Source organism: Suncus etruscus, chromosome 3 (genome assembly GCF_024139225.1).
Source record: "Suncus etruscus isolate mSunEtr1 chromosome 3, mSunEtr1.pri.cur, whole genome shotgun sequence".
Lineage (NCBI taxonomy): Eukaryota > Metazoa > Chordata > Mammalia > Eulipotyphla > Soricidae > Suncus > Suncus etruscus.
Genome location: NC_064850.1, coordinates 42,514,316 through 42,528,026, shown reverse-complemented (window position 1 = coordinate 42,528,026; position 13,711 = coordinate 42,514,316).

Genomic DNA, 13,711 nt, shown 5'->3' with positions numbered 1-13,711 from the left:
GCAGGGCTCACTTCAAGATGGGGATCACACCAGGGACTGGGTGAGCAAGCTAAGTACCTGGACACAAGCTTTGATTTGACCCCACTTCTTCAAAATTAAATCTCTGATGATGTCTGGAATTGAACCCCAACTTTCAAACATGCAATGCAACTGAGTCTGGCCCCTGGGACCCTGTGAAGTGAGGAGGATTTGCTAGTGGTTCCCCTTGAGAAAATGAAGCAGCTTCCAGAGATGACCAGGAATTTCTGTTGCAGCTCCTGCTGGTGGTGTTGCAAGACAAAATCCCCTAAATTCCCCGTGTCTTCAGGGCACCCTTTGACCCATCACAGATCTGTGGGGAGAGGCCACAGTAGGGGCCTTGTAGGGGGCTTGGAGGGCTCATTTTTTTTGTTTGTTTTTGGGTCATGCACGGCAGTACTCAGGGCATACTTTTGCCTCTATACTCAGAAATCACTCCTGGCAGGCACAGGGGACCATATGGAATGCCAGGATTCGAATCACCGACCTTCTGCATGCAAGGCAAATGCCTTACCTCTATGCTATCTCTCCGGCCCGGCTCTCATTTCTGAGGCTAGACAACACACCTCTTCTGTTTTAGGGGTTACTCTTGGCTTTGTATTCAGGGGTCACTCTTGGTAGTGTTCAGGGCTGTGTCCCCCAGAGACCAGGGCTATGTCCCCTACATAGACCTGAGTTCCCCTAATCCTGCAGGGAGCACCATGGACATAGAGGCAAGGCACTGGGTTTCTGCCTGCTCTGACCACTTCCTCTGACCCTGGAGCACAACATGGGGGTGCTGACACCCCAGTCACCCCCACAAGCTGTCACTGCTCTAGGAGCTATTGCTTTTTTAGAAATGAAATAGCTGCGGCCGGTGAGGTGGCGCTAGAGGTAAGGTGTTTGTCTTGCAAGCGCTAGCCAAGGAATGAGCCACGGTTTGATCCCCCGGTGTCCCATATGATCCCCCCAAGCCAGGGGCAATTTCTGAGCGCATAGCCAGGAGTAACTCCTGAGCATCAAACGGCTGTGGCCCAAAAAACAAAACAAAACAAAAATGAAATAGCTGGGCTGGGGCAATAGCACAGTGGGAAGGGCATTTATCGCGCTAGGTTCAGTCGGTGTCCCATAGGGTCCTCCAAGCCTGCCAAGAGTGATTCCTGAGTACCAGGTGTGCTCAGGCACACCAGGTGTGCCCCAAAAACCAAAATAAAAAGCAGTTGATTTTCTTATTTATGGGCTCACACCTGACTCTGCCTGGTGCTCAGTTCCAGCCATGTTGCAGTTCATGCATTGACTGGGTCAATCCTCGGTCCCTACATGCAAAACCCTTGCTCAGCTGTGGCTCTCTCTGGCCACGTTCTGGAAGCTTCTGCCCCTTCCCTACCCTTGCACAGACCAGGAAACTGAGGCTCGGGACATAAGGTGATTTATGGCTGATTCCAGGGGACCCCTGCAGGCCCCTCCTGCTAGGATGTGCTACTTGGCATTGGCATATGGATGAGAGCCTTCTTCACCCTTAGGGAAGGCGAAGGGGTAGTTTGTAGAGGACCAGACTTCAGGAGGCTCAACACTGGATTCTGAGTTCCAGAAGGGCTGTCCCAAGACTGAGTATCAGGAGGACTTCCTGAAGGGAAGCTTGGGAGGGAGCGAAAGGTGGTGTGGGCTGGGCAGGAGCAATGGTGCAGTGGTGCACTTGGGGTGCAGTGGTTCCCTGACCATAGCTCTCTCTGAGGACCACTGGGTACCCCACAAGCTTGGGTACTGCAGCTTTAGGGGTCCCATTATTATTTTTTTCTTTTGGTTTTTGGACTACACTTGGTGACGCTCAGGGGTTACTCCTGACTATGCACTCAGAGATTGCTCCTGACTTGGGGGACCATATGGGATGCCGGGGGATTGAACCGTGGTCTGTCCTAGGTTAGCGCATGCAAGGCAAATGCCTTACCACTGCGCCACCACTCCTGAGTCTTGATGCTGGGTCAGGATTGCCTGGGGCCAGTCTTGAGACTTGGGGGGGGCAGGGACAGCAGAGGGACAGGTTTGAGCTGTCTGGCCTCTCCCAGGGGATCCCCTTGGCTGTGTCCTCAGGCAGGCCCCTCCAGACTTCTACCAACTGTCTTGTCTCCCTAGAGTCAGTCAAGGCAGGAAGCGACGCCCTTTACCCACCTGTCGCCAAACCTCAAGGGCAGGAAAGCACTTCCCAGAGACACGCAGTATCCTGGGGTGCTGCCAGCACCCACCGCATTAGCTTCTAGAGAGCCGGGGTGGTGCATGCACCATCTGGGAAGCTGGAGTCTATCTTCTGTGGGCACTCAGCCTTCCATCAGAGGGTCTCAGGACCCAAAGCTGGCATGTGGCTTCCAGCCACGGGCACCAGGTTCAGCACAGGAGCTGGAGGTGACGGGGTGGGTTGTGGCCAGATCTGGGTAGGACAAGGAGGCTCTACCTGGAGAAGGCAGGGAGAGATTCGTGGAGGAGGTGGCAGTCAAGGTCAGTGTGTCAGAGATGGGGAAACACAAAGACAAGAGGCACAGTTGGGCTGAGTGGGACCCACCATCATACCAGGGCCAACAGTCGGGGGGGGGGGGCACGGTGAGATGCAGTGGGACTTCCTACCAGGCAGGAGTGATATCCCCAGAATCCCTTGGCACCCAGACAGAGGGAGATGAGTTCCTGGACCTGGGCTGAGACTAGGGCGGCCCCCCAGAACAAACAGTGTCTAAAGAGCAGCAGGTGCTGCCTAGACCTGGTGGGTGAGGGCCCCACATGTGTGTATGAGTGCATGCTTGCATGTCCACACTTGTGAGAGTACGTTGGCATATCTGAACATGCACAAATGCCTGGGTGTGTATTGCATGTGAGCATGTGTGCTTAAGCAGATGTATGCATGAATGTACGTCTAAACAGACTTGCATGTGTGTGGATGTATGTCTAAGCAGGTGTTCCAGCCTGAATGCATGTACTCATGCCGTGTGTGTGTGTGTGTGTGTGTGTGTGTGTGTGTGTGTAGCTATATCTAAAGGACATCTGTCTGAGGATGGATCTGAATGCATGTCTGAGCGCGGATGTCAGGGTCTCCATGTGTGCACATCTGAACAAACAATTTTTTCTTGTTAGCTTTTGGTGCTCAGAAGTCCACAGGGGTTCTGCCTGGCTCTGAGCTCAGAAATCACTCCTGGCAGACTCAGGAGCATATAAAATGTCAGGAATCAAACCTGGTTGGCTGTGTGCAAGGCAAACATCCTCCCAGCTGTGCTGTTGCTTCGGTCCTTGAATGTGCATGTTTGAGTGTATGTTCATGTGATTGTATGTGTAGGTTTGAGCATCTGTGTATGTGTGTCTAGTCTGCAGGTATGTCAAAATGTACATGCATGCCCGTGTAAAAACATGTCAGAATCTATATGTCTGAGTATGTGTATGTATGGGCGTGTGCATATGAATGTGTACCCATGAGACCATGTATATGCACATCTGAGTGTATCTATATGTGAGAATATGTACTTGTACCGAATGCATGTAAATGAATACGTGTGTGTCTAAGTGTGTCTATGTACCATGAGTGTCTGTGTGTGCATATCTATGTGAGCATGCGGGTGTGTTTGATCAAGTGTGTATGCATGTACGAAATTGTCTGTGCATGTGGGAGTATGTGTGTACACACCTGAATGTGCATATGTATGGGATGCAAAAAGTCACACCTGAGTATACATGGGATGTGCATTGGGACTGTGTCTGTGCACGTCTGAGTGTTTCTAAGTGTTGCAAGTCAGTCCCTGAAGAGGTTGACTGATGGAGGGATGGAGGATGAGGCCTTTCCCCTCCAGCTCGGAGCACGCGTCTGCCACCCTGTTCAGCCAGCGGTTCTGAGGTTCTGAGGTGAAGCGGCGGGTAAACAGCTCGCAGACAGTCAGGCTTGTGGAAATATTAGCTTTATTCGGTGGACAAGACTGAGGTCCAAAGACTCAGCCTCAGTTCCAGCAAAAAAAGCCCTGGCCTTCCACAGACCCTTGTTTTTTGGTTTTTTTTGGGGGGGGTTTTGGGTTTTTGGGTCACACCCAGTGGTGCTCAGGGGTTACTCCTGGCTGTCTGCTCAGAAATAGCTCCTGGCAGGCACGGGGGACCATATGGGACACCGGGATTCGAACCAACCACCTTTGGTCCTGGATTGGCTGCTTGCAAGGCAAACACCGCTGTGCTATCTCTCCGGGCCCAGACCCTTGTTTTTATCCCCCAGAATCAGGTACCACCCAATGGTGGGATCAGATACCAACCAAAGGTGGAAGCAGAATCAGGTACTACCCTAGGGTGGGGGCACAATGCCAGGTCACACCCTAGGGTAGGGCACAATCACCAATCAGGTTAGGGTGTGTAACATAATAATCCCCTAAAATATTTACATACACAACACTACGTATCTGTGCATGTATTTGCTTGGCTTGTGTGCCTGTAGGAATGTGCATGTGCATGTCTGTGTGTATGTACATGTCTGAGAGTGCATTCATGTGAACATGCCAGTGCGTATGTTACAAGTATCTGAGTGTGTGGGTCATGTTGCCTCATTTGTTGGGTCCCGTTTACTCCTCTGTTGATTGTTTGTGTATCTGCAAAGAGCTCCCAGAATGAGAACTTGATTCCCATCCCCTTGTCCCCTTTTTGGAGGAGATCTTGGTAATATTTATCCACAGCAAATAATCCACACAGACAGGAGGGTTAAGGAGTAAAAGGTTGGGCGCAGAGAGTCCTTCGTCAGCCTGCTGCGAGCTCCAAAACACACCTAGAGCCAGCCAGCCAACTCTGGCAAAAGACCCTGAACACCTCGCTTCACCTGGAAGGTCAAGGTGGGACAACAGGCAAAGGATAATCTTCTGGAAATATTTTCATATACAACAGGTCATAGTTCACATATGTGTGAATACGCTACTCTGAAGATTATGTGCCTGACTGTGTGGCTCTAGTATGTATATGTGCTCATGTCACTATATGCGCCATGTCTGAGTGTGCATATGTGTAGCTGTCTCTGTGTGCACATTGAGAGTATGTGAGCACTGTATCACGAGCACACACCTGCTCCGATAAAGGTTCACCAGGCACCTCTCCGTGCTGCCTGCTGTGGCCCTGGCACACCCTGGAACATGTGGCCAGGCAGTTAGTTGTGCCTGCGGAACTCGAGGCACCCTGTGTTCTGCAGGTGACCCACAGAGGGGCGCAGGGCAGGAGCCCCAGAAAGGTGGGGTCTGGGTCGCTCTCGTCAATAGGAGTTTCGGTGGCGACTCACACACTGGACTTTGGGTGCTGGGGGCGCCCCAGGCTGGTCCTTTGCCAGCTTCCCGGGTCCGACCTTTTTCTGCCCTGGAGACCACAGAGCAGCCCCCCAGGGCCCAACAACCACCTTTTCAGCTGGTACCAGGCAGAGGTTGCCCACTTCTTCCTCAGGGCAGAATACCCGGGTCCCAGACCCGGATTTTTCCAACTTGAACCTCGCCCCCTTGTGGCAAGAGTAGGAACAGCGCCCTCTGCACCCCGGGACTCGAATTGCCCGTTTGGAAGTGGTCTCCGCCTTCACTCAGGCTCCTAACTCACGTCCTCAGGACACGACCAGCTTGCAGAAAAGAAACCCAAGTTTCCAGAGCATGCACCGCAGCCCCGGGCTGTTTGTTTCTTGACTTTAAGAACCAGGAGCCACGCACAGTGTTCAAGGCCCAGGTGTGCTCTGATGCTTCCACAAACATTGCTGGGCAGCCCATTGGGGAGACCCTAGGAGAGCGGGGCTCAGTGGGTGCTGGGTGCCCTGACACTAAGGCAGGAGTGCTTCCAGCCGCCTTCCTCCAGGACAGCAGCTTTGGGAGTTGCACACAGCACGGGGCAATGAGGGGGTTCCAGGAGGACTCATGCTGTCAGCTGTGGTCTGCCTGGAGAGCCACAGCTCCAGACACAGGAGAGCCCTGCAGTGAAGGCTCCCTTCCTGGGAGCACTTGGGGTACCGATGACTGCTCCAAGCAGATGGTGATCGTCCAGGGCACACATGTGTATGTGAACGTGTGTATATGTGGGCTTGTGATTGCGAATGTATGTGAGTATATGCTTCAGTGTGTGTATGTAAGTCTGTGAGAGAGCGTGTGAGAGGGTGTGCGAATGTGAAAGTTTGTGTGAGATTTTGAGGGTGTGTGACTGTATGTATGTGTGTGTCTGTGAGGGACAAGGCGCCTGACTGTTTCTTGTTTGCAGCCTCCCACCCCCCACTGCTCCTAAGCCTCTATTGCACTACTGCACCCAACTCCCCTCTGTCCCCTCCCAAGACAGGAGACTTGGATCTGGGCTGTGTTAGTCACCAGCTTCTCCTCTTCCTCTTTCTCAGCTGTCCCTGGGGATGGGGGTCCACCCCAAGTGACCAGCCAGAACAGAGGCCCTGGGGGCAAGGGTGTCCCTCCTGGTGCTGTCTGTGGGGGGACTCCCTGGAGAGGACCCACCAGCAGGGGACGCTGCTTGGCCAGTCTGGGGCAGCAGGAAGTGGGATCCTAGCTGGGCTCTGGCAGGTGGGGTGGGGCCCAGACCGTGGACAGGCCAGGAAGGGCACAAGAGGCGCCTCTCCCTGCACCTGCCACCAGACCTTCTCATTGGCTGGCCCACCAGGAAGTCCAAGGCCAAGGTTGCCTTGCAGGCTGGGGGCAGGGAGCATGGTCAGGGCTAGGGTCCCCACTAAGCTGGTATGGTCAGGCTTGGGCCCTGCAGAGCTGCTTCCCTTGGCTACAGTGCCTGAGCCCTGCCCCAGCCTCGTGGGGGTAGTGAGGACTCTGCCACAATGAGCCTGGGAGACCCTGGCCTGGTTAGAGGGTGTCCAAGGTCACTGCTGCTGGAGGGTCATAGAGGGACTTTCAGGGACCCTGAGGATTCCTGAAGAAGACAGTTGACCTGTGTGACCAGGATGGGGTAGAAGACTCTCTGACCCCGCACGGTTGGTGGTGTCACATGGTTATACTCTCTAGGAGACACACAGGATTGGCCCTGAACACTCACACCTCCCACCCTGAGCAATGAGGCCCCCCACACCACCCCCTGCCTGGTCTGTGTCAGTGCTAGAAAAACTTCCCCTGCTCACATGAACACACAAGCATGCACATGTGCATATGCACACATGGACACAGGCACACAGAACACACAGGTTCACTCATGTACACATAAACATTCAGACACACATGAATCGCATGCATACACATGCAAAAAAAAGCACATGCATACAAAAATGCAAACATATGTACACACACATAAACACCTTTGCAGCTCAGGAGGGGATAACCAGCCCAGATATGCCACCAGGAAACAGTCCGTCTGTCCTTGACCCCTAGGCCCCCCAGGCCTATCCCCAGGGACCAATCCAGTAGTCAATTCCTACTGGAGGGTCCCAGACAGACCAAGAGTCGAGGTAAGGCTCTCCCAGGCTCCTATGTCTCTACCAGTCATTAAGGGGTGGCATCGCTGGGGCCACTCTCATGCCCCCCTCGTATCTTTTATTGTCCACTCTTATCTTCTTCCCTCTCAAGCCCCACCCCGGTGCAGGGCCCAAGACAAACTTTCTTCAAACTGCAGTTCCCTCCCCTGACCTTCTGCCCCACTGGCTCAGAGGGAACTTGATCAGCGGCTTGCTGTGGGCTGGGCGGAGCTGGTCATGGTGTGGGGGGCAGCAGGCCAGCCGCAGAGAGCAGGGGGCCCAGCTCTGAGGAGCAGGAGCGAGGGGAGAGGGAGCAGGACTGGCTCATCACCTCTTCTTTACCTTCTCCTTTCTGTCTTTCGAGGTCAAGGACAGGTCATTTCTGCTTGCCTGTCCTTCTTCCCAGATAGCCTCTGTCCTGAGAGCCAGGACTCTGACAGCACAGGTGTCCTGTCCCTGCCTCACCCATATGCACACACAAACACACATAAATGCACACACATACACACACGCACAGACAAACACACATACACACGGTTTGTGGCTGTGGATTCTGAAGCCTCAGAAAAGACTGATCAGTCCAGATGTGCCACCTGGAGGGCAAAGCCAAGCCCAGTCCCTCTGCCTTTTACCCCCAATCCTTCTGACCAGGGTCCAATGGACACCCCCCTAGCTTGTCTGTGCCCAGATTCAGGTCCTGGCTCTGAAATGCCACCCTTCCAGAACCATAACCCAGACGCCGCCTTGCACATGGTCAGCCCTGGGTTGAGGGAATGAGGATGACCCTGGATAAGACCACCCCTTCCTCAGGTTTCCATCCCCCAAACACGGTCACTTCCAGGGGGACCCACCCAGGCTGAGGAGCTGGGCCAGGGCCTCGGGGTCTCCATGGACAAATCCAGCTCTCTTAGTTCCTGCTTTCCACTTGAAAAGGCTAAGGGGTGGCCTGTGAGGTCCCAGAGCCCAGGGTGACTAGAAGAAGCAAAGCAGAATTGGCACTTGGGGGTCACCAGGAGGAGAAGTTTCCCACAGTGACAGCTGACAGATCTCCTGGGGGAGCAGAGAGACGCATGTCAGTCTTTCACAAGGAAGCCAGGCCAGTTACAAAGGGCCTGTGTCCTGTGGCCCGAAAGCTGAGTAGTTGGTGGCCTGCAGGGGACCTTAGCTCCCAAACCCCCACCTTGTATGATTTTGGAGGAACATATGCATTCCCCCAGCCCTCCATCCCTTGAGTCATCCCACCAGTGCCCAGCCCATGTTTATTTTGTCTTTCTGGGCTCCAGCCCTTTGGCCAGTGGAGGTTAAAGATTACTGAAGCGACCGCCAATAAAGTGCCCTGCGCGCTGGCCTTTGACCACTGCAGGAGCCGCCACAGCGCGCAGCCTACAACGGCCCAACCGGCGGGATGCGGGCGTGGGCTGGCGCGCCCTTTTGGGGTTCACGGCCCCAGGACAGTCCCGGGGGCCCAAGTTCCTGTTGCGGCTGCGTGCACAATGAGGCTTTGTTCTCCGACTCCAAGGCCACGGTGTGGGGAGGCCTCGGAGTGGACCCGAGACCGCCTGGCAGAGTAAACAGCCCCTACTCGAGGGAACTGAGAGATCCCGGGAATTGAGGGTGTTTCCCCTCCGAGCAGCCTCTCCCTGGGCTTTGATTCGCTCCTCTGGCCTGAGCTGGTCAGTGCACACCTGGCTTCCTTCTTCTGGGCTCTGTGGCTGTCTAGGGTGGAGATGGGGTGACGGGGCCCCAGTTCCCAGACAACCCCTTGGGGACAGGGAAGCGAATCACACGGAAAATGGATCTTGTCCAGTATGGAAATGAGGGTCTGAGTGTCGAAACGCAAGGCTGGCCCCCAAATCTCCAGACAATGGCGACTTTAAATGGATTTGTTGCCCAGGCCGACATGCTTGGGGTCTTATTTTTGTCCGTAGATTTTTTTTCACTCCCGCAATTAGGGGCTACTTCTAATTCAGTGCTCAGGAGGCATGCAGTGTTGGGGATGTAACCAGCATTTCTTACATGCAAAGTTTGTGTATGATGCCATCCACAGAGTTTTTCTGCTTTTGCTCAATCTTTGTTTGTTATTATTATTTTTTTTTTTACTAAATAAGTTCTTTGATTAAATCATGAGATACACAGTTACAAAGTTGTTCATAATTGAGTTTCAGTCATACAATGTCCAACACCCTTTACCAGGGCACATTTCCCACCACCAATGCCCCCCAGTTTCCCTCCTGCCCTCCTCCCTACCTGCCTCTGGGGAAAACATGTTTCCTCTCTCTCTCTCTCTCTCTCTCTCTCTCTCTCTCTCTCTCTCTCTCTCTCTCTCTCTCTCTCTCTCCCTCCCTTTCTCTCTCCCCCTCTCTCCCTCCTTCCCTCCCTCCCTTCCTCTTTCTCTCTCTCTTTCTCTCCCCCCCCTCCGGTTTGCAATATTGTTACTGAAGGGATTTCATGCATATCACTTTTTTTCCTTTCAGCACCCAGTTCTGGTCCAGAGTGATTATTTCCAACTCTCATTTTCCTAGTGGTCCCTTCTCTGCCCTTACTGCACTCACCTGTTCTTTGTGACAAGCTTCTTACCATGGACGGTCTTCCTGGCCTTCATCTCTATTGTCTCTGGATATTATTACCATACTATATTTTTATTTTTAATATCCCTCAAATGAGTGCAATCATTTTATTTTTCCAAACAGCTGCACAGTATTCCATATTATAGACGTAATGCAGTTTTTTTTTTTTTTTTAACTCAGGCACTTGGGTAGTTTCCAGATTCTGGCTATTGTGAATAGTGCTATTTTCACTCAATCTTTACTTTGAAACCATCCCATACCAGAAGAAGCTGCTAGATCAGTAGAAGTTCCATTTTAGTCAACCTTTGCCTCTGCCACTGCCTCTGATTTCCTCCTTCAGGCCGGGCACCTCATCCAAAATAGAAAACTGCTTTGTTGAGCCAGTGAATACGGCCCAGACCTCAGCTCGGGCTTCCTGTTCTGTGTGCTCTGGCCTTCAGCACGGGCTTCACGTCTGATCCTGGGACACTGGATATGACAGTTCCTGCCACATTCCTGTGGGACACTGGATATGACAATCCCTGCCACAATCCTGTGGGGGTCTCTCTTTCTGGTGCCCCTCCTACTCTCATAATCAGCTTCCATCCTGTCCATTGTGGCCATGGGCACATGCCAGACTCTTCCTGTACCCTGACAGAAGCATCAGAGCCCCTGGCCCCTGGGTTTTTTTCTCTCTCTGCCCTCTGTGAACGTCATGGAGGCAGTGCTGTGTGACATGCAGTCTATCCTAAATCTCTCTGAGCCATAGGACAGGATTTCAGATCTTGGGCATGCTTGGGGGTGAGGGAAGGGAGGGCATAGCTCACCTCCATGAGGTTGTGTCAGTGTAGATTTGGAGGGCACCATCGTGACAGGTTAGTTTCTTTCACTTTCCTGTCATCTCATGCCCCCTTTGGTGGCCAGAGCATCTCCGTAAAGCAGTGGCTGGAAGGCAAGGAATGACAGAGGCTGGGTGGCAGTGGTGCTGCCAGTTGCTGAAGGAAAATGATGCAGAGCTGTGGGCATGAGCCAAGCACTCAAGGGTTGAATAATAAGGTGTACCCATCTTCGAAGCTCCCACCCAGAACAGTCAGCTGAGTGGTGTCCACATGAGCACTGGATTGGAGCAGGCAACTGCCCAGTGTGATCTTATGTCCGCTGGTGGGGGGGACCCCAGCAGCCTGGATCTCTGCTTCCCTCTTCACTCTGACTCTTGAGAGTGCAGAACAGACTGGGGACACTCAGGTTTGTGAAGTTCTATGCTCATGGGTGACCTTACAGAAGAGCAGGCTCTTTTCTGGAATGTTCCCCATAGAACATTCTGGAAGACAGATGGCTGTAGCTCTAGTAGGATCAATCATGGTCATGGATAAGTCTTAATTTGTTCGTTTGTTTTATTTTTGGGGCCACACCCACTAGTGCTCTGGGGTACTCCTGGTTTTTGCTCAGAAATCACTCCTGATAGTGCTCGGATATTTGTGCGCTATGGGATATTAGAGATTAAACCCAGGTCAGCTGCATACAAGCAAACACCCTACATATTGTGTTATTACTCTGGCCCCCATGACAAAAATCTTGAGATCGTCTCTGTATCTGTTCCTCAAATGCAATACTGGGGGTCAGTGCAGGGCTGGCAAAGATGATGACAAAAGAGGCTGGTTGGGAGGTACCTGGAACAAATATCTGCTCCTCAGGATCAGGAAGGGAATTTTAGGTATCCGTTGTGGTCAATGACAATAAGGTATCACTCTGAGTTACTGAAGGAGCATGTGATGATGTCCCCCAAAACTACTAAATCCTGCCCATAAACTAAACTAACAATACTGCCTATGTGGGTGCCCAAGTTAAAGGAGCTAGGTCTTGCCTCCTTTATTTAAACTCTCACTGAGGGCTACAGGGTGTTGGGGACAGAGGGGGGCTGGTGACAGCTGAGGAGTGAGGCTGAAGCTGCTGCCTTTAATTATACCATATTACAAAAATGATGAAAAGGCTTGGGATAGGTCTACTGTGAGGCCTAAGCGATAGTACAACAGGGAGGGTATTTACCTTGTATGTGGCTCGCCTAGGTTCAATCCCAAGCATCCTATGCACTCCCCCTTACAGCGCCAGGAGTGATTCATGAGGAAGAGTCAGGAGTGACTCCTGAGAACTGCCAGTGTAGCCCCAAAACAAACACACACACACACACACACACACACACACACACACACACGTACACACACACACACACACACACACACAGGAAGAAAGAAAAAGAGATAGAAAAGAAAGGAAGGAAGGAAGGAAAGAAGGAAGGTAGGAAGGAAGGTAGGAAGGAAGGATGGAAGGAAATCTCTGCCGCATGAATTTGAGGTGATGTCAGGGAAACACAGCCAATACATAAAATAGATCCTCAGCCAGGCTAATGAGACAGAAGCAAGCTATGGATTTGGGGCATTTGTAGAACCAGGGGACGTTGCTCTGATCTGCTATATGCCAAGACCAAGGAGTTGGGCTACCACCTGCCCAAGTAAAGTTGGGTGTCAGCCAGAAGGAGAGACAGGGGCCCAGAGAGATAGCACAGCGGCGTTTGCCTTGCAATCAGCTGATCCAGAACCCAAGGTGGTTGGTTCGAATCCCGGTGTCCCATATGGTACCCCGTGCCTGCCAGGAGCTATTTCTGAGCAGACAGCCAGGAGTAACCCCTAAGCACTCTGGGTATGGCCCAAAAAACAAAAAACAAAAAAAAAAAAAAAAAAGAAGGAGAGACAGTAACACCCAGGACTGCAAGCGAGAACTGGAAATCACCTCTCTTGAGTCAAAGGAAAGACCCAGAAAACGGATGTTTTCTCCCACTTTAAGGCAGGAGGGACTGTCACCTGAACTCACACAGTAAAGGCCTAGCTCCCATCTCTTTGAGATGAGACTTGGCTCAGGTAGACCCAGACTCCTGTGAAAAGTAATGAGTAAAGGGCAGAGAGAATCCCACACAGATCACTCACAGTGTATGAGTGAGGGATGATGGTAGAAGAAAGAGGCGCCTAGGGGAGGGAAACATAATGTCTAAGACTGCAGACATAAAGAATGTGGATGGCCCAGCTCCATGACAGACCTTGGAGACAACTGACCTCAGAGAGATGCCATAGCTGAGCTGACACCAGTGGGTCTGGTTTCTGGCCCTGATCTCTGGAACCTTCTTAGGATGGGTTGGACCAAGCGTCCACCTGCTGGAAGGCCAGTACCTCACCCACACTTGAGATACCACATTACTGAAAGTGCCCAGTTCCACAGCTCCTGGAGCTCACGGATGCACACAGGGCCACCTGACACCTCCAAATTTCACAGGGCTGACAGCCCCATAGGAACACAACAAATTGGATGGAAAATTGCATACAAGTCCACTAAGCTCAGTGAACAAAAACAAGAATACAGAAGGCTCCACTAGCACCCTATAGCTCAGTAAATCCTCAATGACTTCAGTAATAACACATCATGAAATCTATGTTGTAATAAATGCTTTTGTGCCTACTAAGGGAATAGGCTTGGGGGCTTAGTGGTAACTGGGGACATGGGTGGAGGGAAGGTGACACTGGTAATGGGATTGGTGTTGGAACACTGAATACCTGAAACAACAGTATTATAAAAAACTTGTTAACCACAGGGTTTAAATAAAGTTTCACTCAGTAAAAAGAAAGAAGGGGCCGGTGAGGTGGCGCTAGAGGTAAGGTGTCTGCCTTGCAAGTGCTAGCCAAGGAAGGAC